The sequence below is a fragment of the Biomphalaria glabrata genome, chromosome 4, assembly GCF_947242115.1.
Source record: "Biomphalaria glabrata chromosome 4, xgBioGlab47.1, whole genome shotgun sequence".
NCBI lineage: Eukaryota > Metazoa > Mollusca > Gastropoda > Planorbidae > Biomphalaria > Biomphalaria glabrata.
This window is the reverse complement of record NC_074714.1, coordinates 41,829,243-41,849,499: the sequence shown is the minus strand read 5'-3', so window position 1 is coordinate 41,849,499 and position 20,257 is coordinate 41,829,243. Positions and strand designations below refer to the sequence as shown.

Sequence of the window (20,257 nt, the reverse complement as noted above, 5' to 3'; positions counted from 1 at the left end):
GGAACTTTATCGAGCTGGGCGATGCGCGTTGCTTATCTATCTTAGACATCCCACGGAGGTTCAGATTTTCAACTATTTTCAAGGGAGATATTTTTTAATGAAATTCATCCATGCGTAAATAATAGGCGTACTTGACGATTGTTGAAGCCGTTGCTCGTTGTACTGATGGTTTGACACCCTCTTAGACAGCTGGTAATTAAAACAATGTTATCTGATAGAGTTTGAAGCTTTTTCTTTCGGAAGATGAGAGTTTTTTTTTGTTTTTTTTTTGTATCACTCAATATTATACACTGAAACCTTAGTTCTGCGGGACATGTTTTTAAACCCACATCTATGTTTGTTTATGTTTATATTGAGACTTTAAGCTGCAGTTTCTTTTTTTATTGTTGTTGTTTGTTTGTTTAAACAAGTGATGACGAGAATGATTACGGTATATATTTGAGTTTTCACATTAGTTCTCACCAATCTTTCTTTCTCCAAACACAATTAAACAATAAACACATCGCTTATTATCGCTAGTAATAAGTTTGTCATAAAACTTCCATGATATAATTTAATTACGAGTCAAAGAAACTAATTCAACAACATTTTCCTTATCTGTCGGTGTGGGTATAAGTCATGCAAGGTTCAGGATCCCAGTCATAGTGGCGGAGTCACGGCAATGTGGATACTTGCTGGGGGGGGGGGGCGGTATCACTATAAACAAAAAAAAAGGACAGGAAAATAAAAAGGGGGGGGTATGGGGAATTCAAGTACATAAGTGCCTTAGTACTAAAAATAAAATTCACATATTCGAATAAAATGTATTTTACGAATTACTTAAATGTAAATAGTGATATTTATATTGACATTATCACAGAGAACTAAGGCTGTAGCCTACTGGTATACTCGTGTAACCGTACATTGGATGGCTGCCTGGTCGTGCGGTTTGCGCGCTGGACTGTCGTTTGGGTTTATTGATGGTCCCGGGTTCAAACCCTGCCCTCTCCCATCCCCCGTCGTCCTGCGGGAGGTTTGGACTAGGACGTAAACTATCTTCAACTCTGGAGGAACATCCGAAACATGTAAAACATTTTTACAAACATTTGATCATTAGAATTGAGTTTCTGCTTCGTTTCTTTATTTTAAAGTGTAGTTTGTTTAGTACAAATAAATGGCTTAAGTTTGTTTGGTGCATTGGCAGGACCGCACAGGCCACACAAGGACAAGCGAAGTTGATTTGAAGCAGTGGGGTAATACGAGGTCAAGGTGTTCTAAAGAGGTGTATGTGCAAGGGGAAATAAGTTGCCGCAGGCTGTGTTTCGCGCCATGACAGAGTAACCGCTCCTTTTGCCTCCTACATGCTGACTATTATGTCTTCGACTGCATTTGGCTATTTAGGGAGGGGCATAAAAAATATCATTTCGAAAATATTTTGTCTTTGTGTCTTGCGAAGTACATGTGTCTTCCTTTGTCTTCAATCGCAGTATCACGTTAAGTAGGTTATGTCCCTAAAAGGAAATTGTCTAGGAAAGAGACATTATGAGTGGGTTAATTATAACATTAAATGTGGTGCTTATTTTAATAGCGGTGACGAAATTATCACGCTAAAAAAACAACAGGATATTCCGTCTGTCAGTCAGGACAGATTCAATTATCATTTCTGTCACATGATCTCCAAGTAAATACGAGTGCTGTATAGAGAGACAGAGGGTAGATGTGCAGACAGGCAAATGAGAAAAGAGGTCACCATGACAGACACGACGGAGCTCAATGCAGCACAAGATGGCGCGTTTTATTATTACAACTATTATTAAAATGAATAAATTTTTGTTTTCATTCTCAGGCACTGCCAGGGTCGAGCTTCAGTATAATAATAATAATAATAATAATAACAGCCTAATAATAATAAGTCTAATAATAATAATAATGAGTCTAATAATAATAATAATCTAATAATAATAATAACAGCCTAATAATAATAGTAGTCTAATAATAATAATAGTCTAATAATAATAATAGTCTAATAATAATAATAATAAATATTATTATTATTAGGCTGTTATTATTATTATTATTATTATTATTATTATTATTATTGCTTTCAGTGTTTACGCTCCTCCAGCTCTGGTTCAACTCCTGCTACTGTCACCGCACCTTTATACGGGGGAGGGGGGATCTAGGATGTGGAGTGGTAGCCCGACTTCAGATTTAGTATTTTAAGTAGATAATATGCTTAAGTGGAAAGCAGATTATCAGCTATCAGCCTTGGCCTTAAGATTAGTAGATATTAGCCTTGACATTAAGATTTGGAGACATCAGCATTGACATTAACATTTAGAGACACCAACCTTAGCGTAACAGATGATGCCTTAGGTCTCGGTCAATCATTTATAATAGTGCTCAGTCGACAAGACAAGAGTGCAACATGCGATGCTGAAGAGCGATTCTTTCCTTGGCACGAAAACAAAAGCAACAAGAACGTTTCCCTCAATGTTTACTGTCTGCGTGTTCTATTTGTTTCTTACTGTTTACGATTCTTTTGTGTTCTCGAGTAATTTTTTTTATCTACATCAACAGATTTGTTCGCATTTACCTGAGAGCCCAACTATGCACACGATAGCACCAAAGGCGAGCTCACATTTGAAATGCACTTATGCAGACAACAGGCTCCCAATGCATGTGGGACCTTAAATGTCAAGGCAAGTGTAGCTCTAAATATAGATCTTTGAAACACGTTTCCATTGTACCATCATACCTTTTCGGTTGGCACGTGAGTAATGCAGTGCTCACTGAGTGTCAAGGTACACAACGCCAAGAGTACCAGACCAGAAATGTACCTTGGGCGCAATCTGAATATCAGTCGCGCCTTGCAGTTGGCCACGACGTGCCATTCCGTGAATATAGATATATTATATCTCGCAATCTTAGCACATACAAAATTTAAAATGTTTAAAATGGAAAACTTAAGTGGAAGAACCCCACATTTACAGCCATATATCTAAATAATGAAGGGTTAAGTCCCCTTTTATACACCAAAACAAAATAATTAGTTATTAATGTTGTTTTTTTTTCTGCTTAGGCCTACATGCTTTGTTAGGTACAATGAATCATTGTGTGAAGTTTCAGCTTGGTCCGAGAAGAGGAAGTGGGGAAACAAACGTGCAAAAAAAAAATTAAACCAGACAGACCGACAGAGTGAGTTGATAGAAGCTTTGTAAATAGCGAGAATAAGATAATAATGACCTGACACAATTAACAAACCGTAAAAACTTATGAAGCGAAAGGGGAAGATTCATTTCGAAAATTTAATTTCAAATTCAGCATGCTTAGAAAACCATTGGCATTTCTTGATTTGAAATTATGGCCAAGTCGCGCGATAAAATTTTAATCTGATAAATAAATAATTTTTAAAAAATGCTCATTTCACAAAAGCACTAAATAGATTAACAATACGTATCTTGTTTGAATAATAAATCCCTCTTTGATATTATTATCTTTGTAAAGAAAAAAATATCTCAAAACACAAGCGGGATATTTTCATTGTGTGATTTAAACAGGTGAAGGTTAAAACATGGGAAGCATTCGTTGAATTCAACTCTGTGTTGTCTTTCTTGATATCAATAATCTTCCTTTATAATATGAAGCTTGAATAATAACAAGGTTGGCTTATATGTGAGCAAAAAAAATGATTTGGCAATTCACCAAATATGTATGAAGCAAAAAGAATTGAAAAAAAAAAAGAATTGCTCGCTACACACATTTTTGAGATGAGACATTGACACTGTTCCTCTGCTTCCCCCTCTCCCCCTTCTTTTCGGATAGCAATGAGGCCGGGGGGGGGGGAGAATGTTGCAGACAGAAATGTGTATTTATCAAGGTTGACCCTTGCGGTCAGGTGGGTGTGTGTGTACGCGCGTGGCGTCAAGGGGAAGGAGAGGGGATGAGCAGATTATCTGATAAAAGCATTAGCCTGTACGTCTGGGACTAGTGTGAGTAGAGGAATGTCTCACTGGTCAGCTGCGTGTGTTAGGAGATGCTACAGAAAGACACGTTTTTTTTTTTATTTAATAGATTCGACATTTGTTTTTTCATGGTGTTCGGAAATATATTGACCATAGACCACTGAAATAATATTTTGATCAGTGGCGGTCTTAGCCAGCTAGGGGTTCTTGGGGCGCCAAGCGTTTTCTTGAATTGTGATCATCAGAAATTCATTTTTCTGGAGTCTGCAAAGCATATTTCTCCTAGTAAGAAGAGATTAGGTCAAAAAAGATAATTTAAGAAAGTACGGGTCGATAGTTAGTGTGAGAGACATTTAAGGCAGTAGTGAATGCACGTTTATAATGGGCTTGGTCATAGTAAGATCATCATTAAATTTATTCACGTGTTCAGCAAGACATCTTGTAGCTGGCCTATCATGCAGAGGACGGTAGCTAGGAATTTTCCATCATTTGGGGGCCCGTGGGATTTGACCTATTGGGAGCTCCTGCAATTTGCGTAATATTTAATATTTAATGTAAAAAACACTCTAAAGTGGGGCCCGGGGGGATTTTCAAATTCCCCCCTCCTCTTCCCCCCCCCCAGCTACGCCACTGGACGGTAACTCAAATAAATTAGACTGTTCTGACGTAATTTTTATAGTGGCATTAGTGATGGCGTATAGGAATGTCTTCGTCAATAGAACTTGTTGAAATAATCTTGCTGCAGACACCTCTAGGGAAAATTGAATAAAAGGTCTTACCTAGAAACTGAAACGGCCTCACTTAATTTAATTTTTAAAACATTCATTACAATGTCGTTTTTGTTTCATTAATACCTAACTACTTAACTTGATTAATACATAACTATAATTCAAAAACAAAAGTGTTGTTTTTTTTGTCATTGAAAGAAAAAGAAAGACCCCCCCTCCCCACGTGAGCACCATCGTTGTAAAATGCTGACCTAAGCACCTTACCCAAAAGAGCGCAGATGAACTGAATTCAATACCAAGCAATTTACGTGACCCAAAAGATCTTAGCTTTGACTATCAGAAAAATAAATAAACTGACGACCTCAGACGTAGATCAAAGCCAATACTAAATACAGTATCATACGTTTGGGGTTATGACGTTTAAATGTTTATGTTATGGCTTGGGAAATGGGGGGGGGGGGGGGAAGAAATGACTGCAGCTACTGCGCATCTTTCAACACTATTATATAGTAGCAACTAAGTCACGCAGTGCAATGAAATCTTCTCATTCTCTTTTGAATAACTTCGCTCCCTCCTTTTTGTTTTAGATACACACGCACAATTATATTGACTAACTAGCAAGAAATTTAAAACAAAACAAAAAAAATGTGTTCTCTTTGGGGTATGTACAGAGATAAATAGTGTACAAGAAACGTGCTTTCTACATTTGCCAGATTGGATTAATTAGGATAAGGAGAGTGAATGATTCCGTAAGCAATTTGACCGAATTTCATGAGAAATTATTTAAAATATAAATCTTTGCGTTTGAACACATTGAAAATATTAACCTTTTTTGTGAGCTTTAAGAATACATTAACGGTAACAAACATGTGCACACTTCTCTAGGGGTTTCGACTGTATAATAGATATTTATCACAGACCTAGGTTAAATTTGTGTCTAGACTTGCCACGTGGTTATTGTGCTATCGCTCTATAAAACCAACGATATTTAGTTGTTATTGTTGTTTTTGTTTTTATAAACTGGGTATAAAAAAAATGAATACCGATTTTTTTCCAAAATCTTGAACCAATTTCAAAAGGCGGATTTTAATTGTTGAATAATATTAAGACATTTGTTCTTGTTTACATGTAGAATATTTGTGTGTATACAAACAACAAACTAGACTCTAGTGTTTACCACTTCACATATCTAGGAAGCTTAGTATCAAATGACGCATCGCTTTAAGGGAAGTTGATAACCGTCTGGCCAGGGCCAGTAGCGCTTCTCGACGCCCCCGGGCGAGAGTTTAGCGGAATAAGTCGCTCCGCCTGCCTACAAAAAAAAGTGTCTACAAGCGGTGGTTCTCTCAACCCTTCTATATGGCTCTGAGACATGGACACTATACAGAAAGCAACTAAGACTTCTTGAACGCTTTCACCAAAGATGCTTGGGCTCCATCATGGACATACGGTGGCAGGACCGCACTACAAACAGATGATGGTCCGACAGTTACGCTGGGCAGGGCACGTATCTCGTATAGGAGAATGAACGTATGCTAAAAGCATACCCCAACCCTAACCCCTAACCCTAACCCTTTGGTGAGCTAAAAGGTGGTCGACGTAACAGAGGTGCCCCACGGAAAGACCAGCTTAGGCGCCAACTTGTCTTAGCTGACATAGAAGAGAGCACCTGATTGCATGCGGCTTCAAAAAAAGACTGCAGGAGGTCACTCACGAATGCCGCCGCATACACATTTGAGAGCAAAAGAAAATCCGCAGCCGAGGACAAACGTAGACGGCGAAAAGAACATCTTAACCGACCACCGGTGGACAATGGTTATGCCTGCCCTGGTTGTGGCAAAGTATGTAGGTCACAGCTAAGGCTGCGAGGTCACTGGAAATACTGCATTCCTCATTAATCTTCGGACTCGAAGACTGGCCTTATTATTATTATTATTACGTAAACGCAAGCGGTGTTGCACTGACGCGCTAGTGAGCAAATGTACATATAATACCAGTATGTTACAAGTTTACATTCAAAAGAGGTTATTAACCTAACCCTAACCCTAACCATATTTAGAAATCAATACAGTAAGGAACACAGAAAAATGATATAGAGAAATGTGGCCACGTTGTAATGGAACTATAAATAGAAACATCAGCGAAATTATTTTTTTAATTCCTTAACTACATAGTAAAAAAAAAACAAACATAAAATCAAAGGGCGTTAAGACTAAGACTGTTTTATTGATCCTTATGGAAATTTGTTGTGATTTCAAGGACACTTTTCTCATATACAGACAACACAACAGAAACATACACATAAATAGAACAGACACAACATAAAGAGTTCATTCAGCGACTACACACATGCATCTTGGGCCTTTTCATGATTCCTGATCGAAGGGTGGCGTTGATAAAGTCTGACTGAGTAAACATGTTTCCCATATTTAATTACAATGAAAGAGCTATAGGCCTGCCACAAACCTGTAGATACATTTTTTTTTTGTAATCCTTCTACTTTTGTTTATGACTTTCGGTACAATTATTAAATAATATGGCTGACGTTTCAACATCGCTACTAATTGTTAGATTATGGAACTATACTTATAGTTAGATCTAGATTCAGTAGATTGTATTTGAAATGTAATGAATTTTCATACTTTCATTGTCACACAAACGCTACAAGATCAAGTAATAACTTTTTTTTAAAAGTTTGTCAGTTATTTTTTTTTTTAACAATGGTAGTCTAAAATCTACATTTATATCTGGGCATTTTTCTTTTTTATATAAGTTATGTCTAGAAAAAAAACAACATTTTTTAAATTCTTCGTTACAAAGAGCTGAAAATGTGCGATTGATAACATATAAGTTATGTATATTTCTAGGTCTTTGATTTTTTTTAGCGCTTTCTGTGACATTGTTCAGAGACACAACTAAGACAGTGACTTAAGACACGTTTTGGTCTAACACTACAAAACAACAATACATCTTGAGGCAAAGTTTTCTACACTCATGTAAAGTGCTTGAGGTAGCCTCACTCAACAGGTGCTCACGAGCAAGGACATGAAGAGAGCAATTAAACAAACGGAATGAACATAATGCACAAACTTAAAGTGGATACCGGTTTTTTTTTTATACAGCAAGGTTATAATTAGGTTTTAAGATATGCACGCTCAGCAAAAACGTAATACAGCAATCAAGCGTGTCATGTCGTATAATGTTTTTCTATGATTGCACAGAGACGGCCTTTGGGGATGGTGACCGCCCCATGGCCCGCGCCTTAGGTGGCGCCTTGATATTAAGATTCCCTTGTCACCATCAGCCCATAGTAGGAGCAAGCTGGGCGCTGCCACGCACTCTAATGCATCATACCAATACGTAAAAGACTAAACCACAGCGTGGTGTAATGTAAACAAAAACAGATCTCCAAAACAAGGACTTGTTGCTCAATACTGTTGAGACACTTCCAGCATCTATACCAACTACGATGTACGCCATTAAAAAGATATTTAGGGTTAGAGTTAGGGGGAGAACAAGTCATCTTTCTCTTTATACATTCTATATTTGACTACACGTTAATATCTGGTGTCATTAAAATAGTTGCATGTTTTTTCTGTAGCTTTGTTTTGATTTTGCCCCTTCATATTGTCCTTCATTTTCTAACCATAGCCACGGCTTCACATATATTTCGTGGAGTCAACAGGTCTTTCAATGTAGTCGAAATTCCTGCATCAGGTAACTGTTTATTTCTATCAGTGGCATATTTCTTCGAAAATCATCGACGAAACTGTTGCTCTCGAACTTCGCAAGATGACTGTAAGCTTTGTTTGCGAACACTGGGATAACTATGGCGACGCCCTGTCCGTTGTTCTTACTTACGGAAGCAGTCATACACTCTGCTCGACAATACGCTGCCTACATAAATACTTCCGGCGTTTATGGTGGCGAGAGGTCGTTTGCCCAAACCCACCCCATTTGGACAACTATGTCTTTCAGGAAGTGTTCACCTGTCACTAAATAGCGGCGTATGCTACGCCGCGGGTCAACTAGTTAGAAAATTGTTGTACTTAATAATAACAATACCATGTTACTTTCAAAGCTTTATTTCACTGAATGACAAACAACTACACACATAGTAGAGTTCACAACACGGACTACGAAATACGGTCAGTACACAGGTTAACAAGTGTAACAAACACTAAGGGGTGACAATTCAAATAAACAAATTCACGACAAAAATAATAAATGATAATTTACCATGATGTAAATATTGGGTAACTTAAATCAAAGATTATCATATCATATCGTATCATTATATTTAATATAAATAATATCCTATTTTGGTAGACCTATATTAATGATTACATTTCATTATATCACTTGATTCTATTTTTAAAAAAAATTAGGCCTACATCAGTTTCGCGGACAGTATATATTAAGAACCAGAATTCTAGAACTAAAACAAATCAGAGGGATAGAACCACTGTGGTACATTTTAACACAGAGTGGCGTCGTCTACACCTTTAGGAATGAAATCTATTAGTGCAAGCTAGCCCAGCTCTGGCTTAAAGAGAAACTTTTTTGCCACAAAAAAAAAAGCAATTCGGGATTACAACCATAATATAGATCTCTTCCATTAAAAATACAGTTTGTACTTAGTGAGAAATGTGGTAAGATGGTGGTTTTGGCACTAAGGCTAAGTTCGTAGATGGGGAGACAGGTATGCCGCTGATGTTTGTGCTTACCTTGCTGAATTCTACCTGAGACACAGACACGGGGACGTGAGCAGCTAGAAAGATGAAAGAAAAGGGGGGAGAGGGAGAACTGATGTGTTAATGCCAGAAGGTAAGGGGGGTTAACGGCCTTGGCTTCAACCGGTGGAAGGAGAAAATGTGTAGGTAGGTTCTATGTGTATTCTAGACGAGGAATATCTGCACAGGTAGACCTATATATATCTACACAAACACACGCCTACACGTGTACGATTTATGGGTCGAAATAAAGACTTTATGTTTAGAAAGCATAGAGTAGAAGTCAATAAGACTCACTATTGTAATAGCACTGTGTGCAAACTAAGTAGGGTATCAGATTTATGAACACATGCGTCGTCATGGTGAGATATAAATGTATAAATATAAAACAAACAATAGCGATACAGCTGGAGTAATCTATCGTCAGGGTAGCCTCAAAATATACATATAATTTGTACCTTATGTTTTTAGATATTATTATTAGTTGTTGTTTTTTTTCAAAGAGCTATTAGTACTTTTAAATAACTTTAAGGGAAAAAAAGCAAGGGAACAAACACGCAAAGACTGAAATCGAGGATTAGCATATCGTATGGTATCATAATAGCAATAATATTCAAGATAAGTAGAACTAAATTATTACATTTTATTATATGATTTGATTCTATCAAGACGAAAAATATTACTACCACATATAATAAACACTCATAGGAATATTCTGTTGTTTTTTCAATTGTAATGCTGCTAATCATTTTTTTTTTCTTATTTAGAAAGTGAGTAACTTAACAGCTCTGATTTTCCTGTACAATGTTTAAATACCTTTTTTTAACACATACATATTACTAAATGTAAACCCGTTAGTTTGTCAAATATAATACACTGTTTAACACCAGGCTAGCAAGTAATTGAAGTGCCACACAGTAAAAGGAAATGAAGAAAGCGAAGAAGCAAACACTAATTGCGCTTTGTGTCAAGTTAAGCAACACACAAATAAATGCGCCATCCCAAAATAAGCAACATTAAACATAGAGCGAAAGACAAAAAAAAAAAATAAAAAAAAAATCTTCATTCAAAAACGCATAAATGAAAAAAAAAAGAAAATATCAACAGAAAAAAAAGCTGTTAAAAATGAATGATTTGATTGTTGTAAACATATGAAAGAATGCATTCATTACAAATTGCAGCATTTGCATAGATTTCAGAGATAAATAAAACGGTATCCACATCTTTAAAAAAAAAACACCAAAAAAAAAAAAGTGAAACTCAAACCGATGCAGTAATTGGAGGAAGAAAAAATCACATAAGCACAAAGTTGTTTTAGTGGATAAATCCAACAGAGGCAAGAGAATACATCAATTCAAGAACGTGATTAGAATCTATTACTTCCAAGGAGTGTGTCCCACTGAAGCTCCGAATCCTGAAGGATCTCCGTCGCTTAAGCTGCCGGTGATAACACTGGTAATAAACCCTACGAGATGTAGAGGAGGGGGGGGGGAGGGCCTGCACACACACACACATAGAACGCAAAAAACGATGACGTAGTTAGCACTCACCCACCAAACAGGGCACATCTGAACGTTTTCTAGAATTCTCAAGGTAAGCATGGGTCACACTCACCCTTTCCCCTCTGTTGAGATATACAGATGTGTACATGGGTACGAATGGATGCTAGGAGAAAGAAGGGAGAGGGGAGGGGGGCCCACAGCTAGAAAGGTGATGGAAACTAAGTGGGAGTTTCTCCAGCCAGATATATAAATACTATCCGCTATCTTTGTGTCCGGACGTCAGTACATTCATTTTAAGAAACAGTAAGAGGGTTGTGCGCCTTATCCCACCCTGGCACCACTGTTGACCTCTCTAGAGCTCACCACATAAAAGCAACCAATCAAAGATTAATCATTAGTCAGTCTGTTGACACCAGGAGTGAATTAAGGTCCAGATATGTTTCTCTACTAACTAGCTGCTCGGACTAAGTAATTGCAGCTTCATTCAATTAAAAAACGCGTTTCGTTGTTCTTGGAAATTAGAATCTATAGCGGATAAACGTAAATAGCTAGAATTCTGTGTATCTGGTGTACAGAATATAGAAAGTGTTGATAAGATGTTTACAGGATACAGGAAATGTTAATAAGTTTGAGAATTTTTTAATGTAGGCTTTAATACGCGCACTTTTTTTTTATCGCCGCAGAATCGGTTTCTGAGCTCTTCTTTTAGTAAAACCACAGACCTATATACAATATATATATAGGTCTGTGAGTACAACAAAAAAAAATAACGTTATGGTGAAAGTATAATTTACTCTATGACACTGGCGCAGACAAATTCATATTTAAAAACCAACTGCTACTCTTTGAGATATTTAATAGGCGACAGTAATCCTTCAATTTAGTGTCATTGAATTGGCTTATTTTATCTATTTATACAAATTTACTCCCTGTTGGTGACTTGTAGTTTTTTTTTAAGCATTGTAGGTGAAAGAGCAAGTTACATTTTTAACACTACAAACATTGAGGTGAATTCAGAGTTGATTGGCGCTTTTTTTTTTTTTTGTTGTTTCTGAGATATGGCTTTGTTACTAGAACTGTATGCATAGGATTTAATGAGCCTTGTTTTACAGTTTGAATATGTGACTTATAAAAAAAAAAGGGGGGCTCACATTCAAAGAATCAAAAGCTTTTCTGAGAATAATTAATACAGGGCGTTTTTTTTAAAAGCAGAACGACCTTTATTTTTCCTCAATTAATGGCAGGTTCCCATTAAAGCTGGGTGGACTCAGTCTCCAACAGGATTCGAACCCAGGACTCTCCGGTTCGAAAGCCAAGCGCTTTACCACTCAGCCACCGCGCCAAGCAATCACGTAAACACTAACAATTTATTGGAGATCCTCATTGTTGGCAGAAAAACTTTAAATAGCTAGCTTTATTGATGGATCCGGTGTAGAAAATAAAGGCAATAGTGATACGCTATTTTATTTTGTTTTATGAAGGTATCTGATCATTCTGTGCACTTTATCACACTGCAGAATCTTCCGTTTGTTTCACAAAATTATTTGAAAGTAGAGGAAATAATAGAAAAAACAAATAGGCAACTAACTAGTAGTAAGAAAGGAGAGCTTGATAGGAAGATAAACTGCTACGCATTGAGATAGTGTAACTATTATAGCCTATAGCTCAATTCTTTTATTTAGTTATCAACTGTGACGTTCAATTTATCGTCCTTGCCATTGTTTAGTTGGTAGTGAAAATCTCCAATTAATGGGAAAAGGGGCGAAATAGTTAAAAGAAAAATTTAAAAAAAAATTGATAAATAAAATATTTCCACTATTTGGAGCCTCATTGCAACTTTTATATCGAATTGATGTTGTCAATTAACACGAAGAGAGGATGTTCTCATCTGTTTTAAATGTCTACAGACTTTATGTAAAAATCAATTTTATTCTTATCTTTATTTGAAAGGAAGCGCTATACTTAATAATGTAGGCTATAGTAACTATATGAAATTGTACCTGACTGAACTACTGAGCGTTTAAATGGTGTTGGTGTTGTTCCTTTAATATCAGGTCTATAAAAAGTTTGAGGATTGCAGATAACATGTTAAAGAATTTATTTAAAAGTATGTTTCGTTTAAGTCACCTGTTGAATCGCGTTTGGTTTTGTTCAGGGTAACAAGATTTCTCTCGCACAGCAGACGCAAGCCAAGTGAAATTACCCGCCCGCACGCGAGAACTGTGTCTAGGCCAGCCTCGTCTTGGCTTACTTCCCTTCCTAATTTGGAAGAAGGGATGTCAGCTGATTTTGTTCATTCTACCGGTGGCAAAAGGAAGAAGGAGAGGGGAGCGTTTGTTTACTCTCTAGTACGAGATGACCCGGATGTGATGAGCATGCAGTAACACAATCGACGGTGCTTCATTTCTCAAAAGTCTACTTGGAAATATGGTCCTTTCAAATTGTGTTTGCGTGTATTTTAATGTATTGTTATAAATTATTTTCCCGCAGAAATATCAATATAAATCTAAGTATAAACAGATTTTAAACAAGAGACCTCTATCAGTGGCGTAGCTAGGGATTTGACAGCCCCGGGGGGGGGGGAGGCATTGTCTGTTTAGGGACCCTTGCATTTTGACATTCGACATCAGGACATGAGAAAATGTAATTAATAAATATATAAGTCTAATGTGTGTAACACATGAATATGGTCTCTAATTTACATAACAACATGAATAGCAAGATAACATGGCATTGGCTTAATATTTAATGTGAAAAAAATTCGGACACTCATTTGGGGGACCCATAAGTGGGGAGCCCGGAAGGATTTTCAAATTTGGACCCCTCCCCTTTCATCCCCCAACTTGGCTACGCCACTGTTTAGAATTTTATATAAATTTAAAAAAGAGTAATCTCTTTGTTATTTATAGAAGATACGATTTACATTCTTAAAAAAAGGTTACAAAGGCAGCTTGCGTGGAAACATAAACTCAAAACGGCCCCCGAAGTGGTCCACCCAGGCAGGTAAAAAGGCAGGTTTCAATATTTTCAGAAAGAACATCAGAGTTAAATTCTATCAAAGACAAATGACAGAGAAGAATGGAGAAAAAAGGTTGACAGATCTTGTGTGGTGCCCAGCGGTTCAGCAGACCAAAGGATAGGTGAACGTGAATGTGAAGTTAGATGTGAACCTGGCCTAACTGATGTCTTATAATGAATATTTAATTGATCTAATTGCTTTGTAAATGGTCAATCTCTAATTCCTCCAAAAAAAAAAAATTTGTAAAAAAAAAATAACAATTTTCCTTTACTTAAGCATACTATACCATTGTCAAGACGCTTCAGTTCACGTGATAATATGAACAACTACTTATTAATTGTTGTTTTACATTATGTCCAACTTATATGCATACTAAATAGATTTTTTCTCTTTAAAAAAATAGTAAACATTTTTTTTTCGTGTAGGCCTAAATGTAGTAGTTAGTAAGACTGAACATATTTAACTTAACAATAAAAATGTAAAAAAATATTTTTTTGACATGTTATAAAGAATTGAGAAAGTTTATAAAGTGCGACCAGAACGACCGGATGGTATTCAAAAATAATAAAGCTAAATGCAGCTTCTTGTGTTTTCTTGTAATGACACACGGTCCAAAAAGAAATGAATGTGCATAGAAAGGGAGAGGGCGGGGTGTACAGATCTTTTGTTGTTATTATAGCTTATACCAGCTCATCGCATAGAAAAATGAAAGAGATATTTTTTCTTTTTATTTCGAAACTTCTATCAACTCTCGATCGTTGTGCTGGCCACAACACACCCTGCTCGTTAGCCGTTTGTCAAAAAAACTGATGACCTTAACATCATTTGTCCTGTAGATCGCAAGGCCTAAAAGGGAAACTAAAAGCAGAAAGTCGGCACTATTACAAGATATTGAGGAAAAAAACACTATTATAAGAATATTTTTGTTTTAAATTATTTACTGGCTTTCCTACTGTATGAATGAGATTGATTTTAGTCTATGTTTCGTTACTTTGTTGAAAGTAGGAGTAGATTTTTAAAAAAGGCGTTTTTGTTTGTTCAGTTATAACTTCAAGAGAAGACTAGTGAGACATAAATGTTCTAATCTAGTCGAAAGCTAATTTTAAAACTTGTAAAAAAAAATATAGAACAGACAGCTAATTTTTCCCCTAATATGTATCATTCCGAAATTAATGCTATCGACTATTAACTTTCAGAACTTCAATCGGGTGACCCAGGAAATTTATAGTTAGCCCAGCACCACCAAAATCAGCACAATCTTGACCTTCGTGACCCCTTGGTGGCCTTCACACACCACTTTTATAAAAAGCGATTTGCTGTGCACGCGTGTGATTGTGTAATGCACGTTTGCAAAACTTTGCCATGCACTTTACACAATAACTATGCACTTTACACAATAACTATTGCATTTTAATTTTAGACTTAAAGTTGATTATAAATTCAGATATAAAGTCAGATATCCATGCAGCTCTTGTGATACATGTTTTGTTTTTTTTTACTTTTGATGTATTGGAGATTTTTACAATGGACATAAAAATGTCAAGGACGCTAAAATGAACGTCACTGTTACCAATTAAATAAAAACAGAATCGAGCTTTCATTTTAATTAAATCATCTGCCCTATAGACCGCAGGGTCTGAAAGGGGAACTTGACTTACTTCGTATCAAATCTCCTTCTCAACAGCTGGTTATTTGTCCATTTGTTATTTAACTACCTTATAAGTCACCGAGTGAAAGTGGGAAATTAGTTTGAAATTAGTTTGTGCTACAAACACAAGCGCTTAGATCGAGACCGTTCGTTACAGAAGGCCTGAGCACTGACCTGCAACGTCACAATCTGTGGGCAGTTTAGACCAATACGACGTGGCAACGAGCTATTGGTCGAAACTGACCACAGGTAGTGACGTTGCGGGTCAGCGTCCAGGCCTTCTATAACGAATGGTCTCGCTTTGATTCTGCAATGCTAAAAAAAGTGCACAAACATTATCATTTAACTTAGAAACCAACATCACAACACTTCATTTACTTCTGGTACACCGGATACACCCAAACACTAGCTATTTATAGTTTTTTTTTCCTGCCAGGAATGAAAATCTCCAATACAGAAGATAAAAATAAGTCTATGAATGTAAAACCTAATAAGCTGTCATGTTCTTTTGTTCAAACTATTTATGTATGTAAAAAAACATTTAGTTTGACATATCACTGACATAATTCCTATAACAGAGACCCTACATGCAACAGAAACTTTAACAGACATGGTGGTTATAATTTACTAAATGTTTTTTTTTTAAAAAAAAACAAAAACAATAACAGATAGGAACTTCAATTACCTTCAGGAGAACTGAAGGTAAATGGAGGTTGTTTTTTTCTGTTGAGAGTGAGCAATGCGCCAGGTTGGAGCAATGTTTACACACCTGTATTGGCTTAATACTTTTTTTTTTGTTTTAGTCTAACTCTTCCTCCTCCCCCCCCCTCCCTAACCCCAACCCCATAACACGTTTCTCCTAATTCTATCTCAAACCACTTTTTTTATTATCTGAGGAGGTTCTAAACGAAGTAAAGGATTTTTTCATCTCTCTATCTCCATCTCTCTCTCTTGCTCTCCCAATCTCTCACTGTCTCTTCTTCTTCTCTATTCACCTGTCAACTGCAATCATGAGCAACTTTTACTCTTCACTCTTTGTCTAACTAAACAACCATCCCAACCAAAAAAAAACTGCATCGCTCAGTATTTAGAATCAAAGCACACATAAATAAACAAAACAATCAAATATCTATTTTCCACTATATATAACAAATACTATTGGTGATTGATTCATAGCTCGACTTCCGGTTATACATCACGTATAGGTTTATTTAATTTATTTTTTTTTGTAAATACATGTATCGTAGATACGTTCAACAATAACATCTGAATCTGACTGGTTTTTAGAAGGAAGATTTAAAGTAAACATAGCAAACAAACACGCAAACAAAAATTTGTTGTTTCCATATCACACCAGTAAATATTTTCATTTCCAGACATAATTTATCGCTGAAAAGGGGAAAAAACTATAATTCTTTAAAAACTAACTTTTTAGTATTATCCGCCATAGAAGAAAATCTCATAATATGAAGAGAATAAGTTGTCTCTTTCGTTTTGCTAGTAGATCTATCAATGTAGATGAATTTTCTGTATCATAAGTAATTCGTATTTCGTTTCGCCGTCTTTGAAAGGCCTCCTTGCATGACTGTCTTATGTACTGTTTGAAAGGCCTCCTTGCATGACTGTCTTATGTACTGTTTGAAAGGCCACCTTGCATGACTGTCTTATGTACTGTTTGAAAGGCCACCTTGCATGACTGTCTTATGTACTGTTTGAAAGGCCACCTTGCATGACTGTCTTATGTACTGTTTGAAAGGCCTCCTTGCATGACTGTCTTATGTACTGTTTGAAAGGCCACCTTGCATGACTGTCTTATGTACTGTTTGAAAGGCCTCCTTGCATGACTGTCTTATGTACTGTTTGAAAGGCCACCATGCATGACTGTCTTATGTACTGTTTGAAAGGCCACCTTGCATGACTGTCTTATGTACTGTTTGAAAGGCCACCTTGCATGACTGTCTTATGTACTGTTTGAAAGGCCACCTTGCATGACTGTCTTATGTACTGTTTGAAAGGCCACCATGCATGACTGTCTTATGTACTGTTTGAAAGGCCACCTTGCATGACTGTCTTATGTACTGTTTGAAAGACATCCTTGCATGACTGTCTTATGTACTGTTTGAAAGGCCACCTTGCATGACTGTCTTATGTACTGTTTGAAAGGCCACCTTGCATGACTGTCTTATGTACTGTTTGAAAGGCCACCTTGCATGACTGTCTTATGTACTGTTTGAAAGGCCACCATGCATGACTGTCTTATGTACTGTTTGAAAGGCCACCTTGCATGACTGTCTTATGTACTGTTTGAAAGGCCACCTTGCATGACTGTCTTATGTACTGTTTGAAAGGCCACCTTGCATAACTGTCTTATGTAGTTTGAAAGGCCACCTTGCATGACTGTCTTATGTACTGTTTGAAAGGCCACCTTGCATGACTGTCTTATGTACTGTTTGAAAGGCCACCTTGCATGACTGTCTTATGTACTGTTTGAAAGGCTACCTTGCATGACTGTCTTATGTACTGTTTGAAAGGCCACCTTGAATGACTGTCTTATGTACTGTTTGAAAGGCCACCTTGCATGACTGTCTTATGTACTGTTTGAAAGGCCACCTTGCATGACTGTCTTATGTACTGTTTGAAAGGCCACCTTGCATGACTGTCTTATGTACTTTTGAAAGGCCTCTTTGCATGACTGTCTTATGTACTGTTTGAAAGGCCTCCTTGCATGACTGTCTTATGTACTGTTTGAAAGGCCTCCTTGCATGACTGTCTTATGTACTGTTTGAAAGGCCTCCTTGCATGACTGTCTTATGTACTGTTTGAAAGGCCTCCTTGCATGACTGTCTTTTGTACTGTTTGAAAGGCCTCCTTGCATGACTGTCTTATGTACTGTTTGAAAGGCCTCCTTGCATGACTGTCTTATGTACTGTTTGAAAGGCCTCCTTGCATGACTGTCTTATGTACTGTTTGAATGACCTCCTTGCATGACTGTCTTATGTAGTTTGAAAGGCCTCCTTGCATGACTGTCTTATGTACTGTTTGAAAGGCCTCCTTGCATGACTGTCTTATGTACTGTTAGTACATTAGTGAATCGGTTGCAAGGAGCACTTTGTATGTCAGATGACAGGTTGGTCTTCGGCAGTGATGTCTGAAATTCGACCCACGGACCATATCCAGCCCGTGGGACAGTGCTATTCCTTCCCTTTCCGAAACTTATGCCCACGTTGCATACTGAATCTGCAGAGTCTCTGAACGACTGTTGTGAACGATTGGTGATGAGATCAGTGACAGAATATTGACAATTTTATGACCCTCCCCAACCACCACCAGGCTGACAAAGTTTGTGTATCACTGTCTTGAGCGAACAAAAATGTTTTCTTAAAGCTTATTTTGTAAAAGTTAAACACATACAACAGACATTTAAAAATAATCAAGACCCAAATAATACAGTACTCAGCAGACAATCACATCTGTACGTACTTCCCGTCACATTCTCAAGAGGTGTTCTCTTGTACTGAAAGCCAGTATCTATCTCAAAGGATGCAAGCACAATATTACTGTCAGACTTCAAAAAATAAATATGCTTTTTTTTTCTTTGAAGATAATGTAATTTAACATCAAACCTGTCTTCCGAATGCGTACTGATATTTTTGGCTTCTCATCAGACACCTTCAATTCAATCATACTGGATGGTGAAAAAACGTTGGCTAGAGTAAAGAGCACATGGCTGCGTTTCTACAGACGGATTTAAGTTCTAAACAGTCGGTAGGAAATACGCAACGTTGGCAGTCTCATTGAGTATATATATAGAGAGAGATATATAGATATATATAAAATTCTTTAAGACGTTCAACGGTCTTTACGAGATCAATCGTATGTAGAAGGCATGAACACTGACCTGCAACGTCACAACGTGTGGGTAGTTTAGACCAATAGCTCGTTGCCATGTAACAAGTCTGTGCGACGTGGCAACGAGCTATTGGCCTAAACTGCCCAAAGGTTATGACGTTGAGTGTCATAACGAATGGTCTCGGTTTATGCGAGACCAACGGAGAGCCGGACCAATCGTTACTGGCTTCTGGAAGTGTTATCTTTCCAACTGCTATGTTTGCCTTGTTGGTTTGTGTAATGTTGAGTTGTTACTTCACAATGAGTTGCGGTTCCGAGCAAGCTGAATAATATTGAAATATTTGCCAACTCAGCTGATCTGGTAACAGACGGTGTTCAATTTATATGGCGTGAAACTGTGAAGCGTCGATGTCATTCTTATAGTCAATGTAGTTCTTTGTTGGTTTATTGAGACTTACGTTAACTGCCAATATTTTATATTTATGTATATATATATATTATATTTTATGCGTAAAGTCTTATAGCTTTTTGTTATTGCACTTTCATTAAGTTAAGTACGCCACGGTGATATTGTTTCACCGCGCACACCGTGTATCATAATATAACAATACAATATTGAACAACATTCTGTGCCACTCATTCTTAGAAACATACTTTCCTTTTCCTAGAAACCCCTCGCGGCCTCACCCCATATAAAATTCATTTTTATGCACCAAATTACTCTTGGAATTGTTAGTGTCATACTTGAGATAGATCAGCTTCAATAGATTATTTTCCATCCTATAGAGCTGCTATCTGATGACACAGAAATATTTCTTTAAGTACTCTCAATTA

At 37.0% G+C, this 20,257-nt stretch overlaps 1 protein-coding gene across 5 annotated transcripts in view; it reads right to left on the bottom strand.

Moving 5' to 3' along the window:
* Positions 1-20,257, bottom strand: part of LOC106052449 (filamin-A-like) — a 102,451-nt gene that overhangs the window by 69,368 nt on the left and 12,826 nt on the right. For 2 of the 5 annotated variants that reach the window (XM_056027362.1, XM_056027364.1), the window contains exon 1: positions 10,786-10,891. The exons of 1 other annotated variant lie outside the window; for it this stretch is intronic. The gene's annotated coding sequence lies outside the window, so the exon portion shown is untranslated. Of the gene's footprint in view, positions 1-10,671; positions 10,687-10,785; positions 10,892-20,257 lie in introns of those variants that run through there. 2 more of the 5 variants (XM_056027365.1, XM_056027363.1) reach the window with 2 other exon arrangements.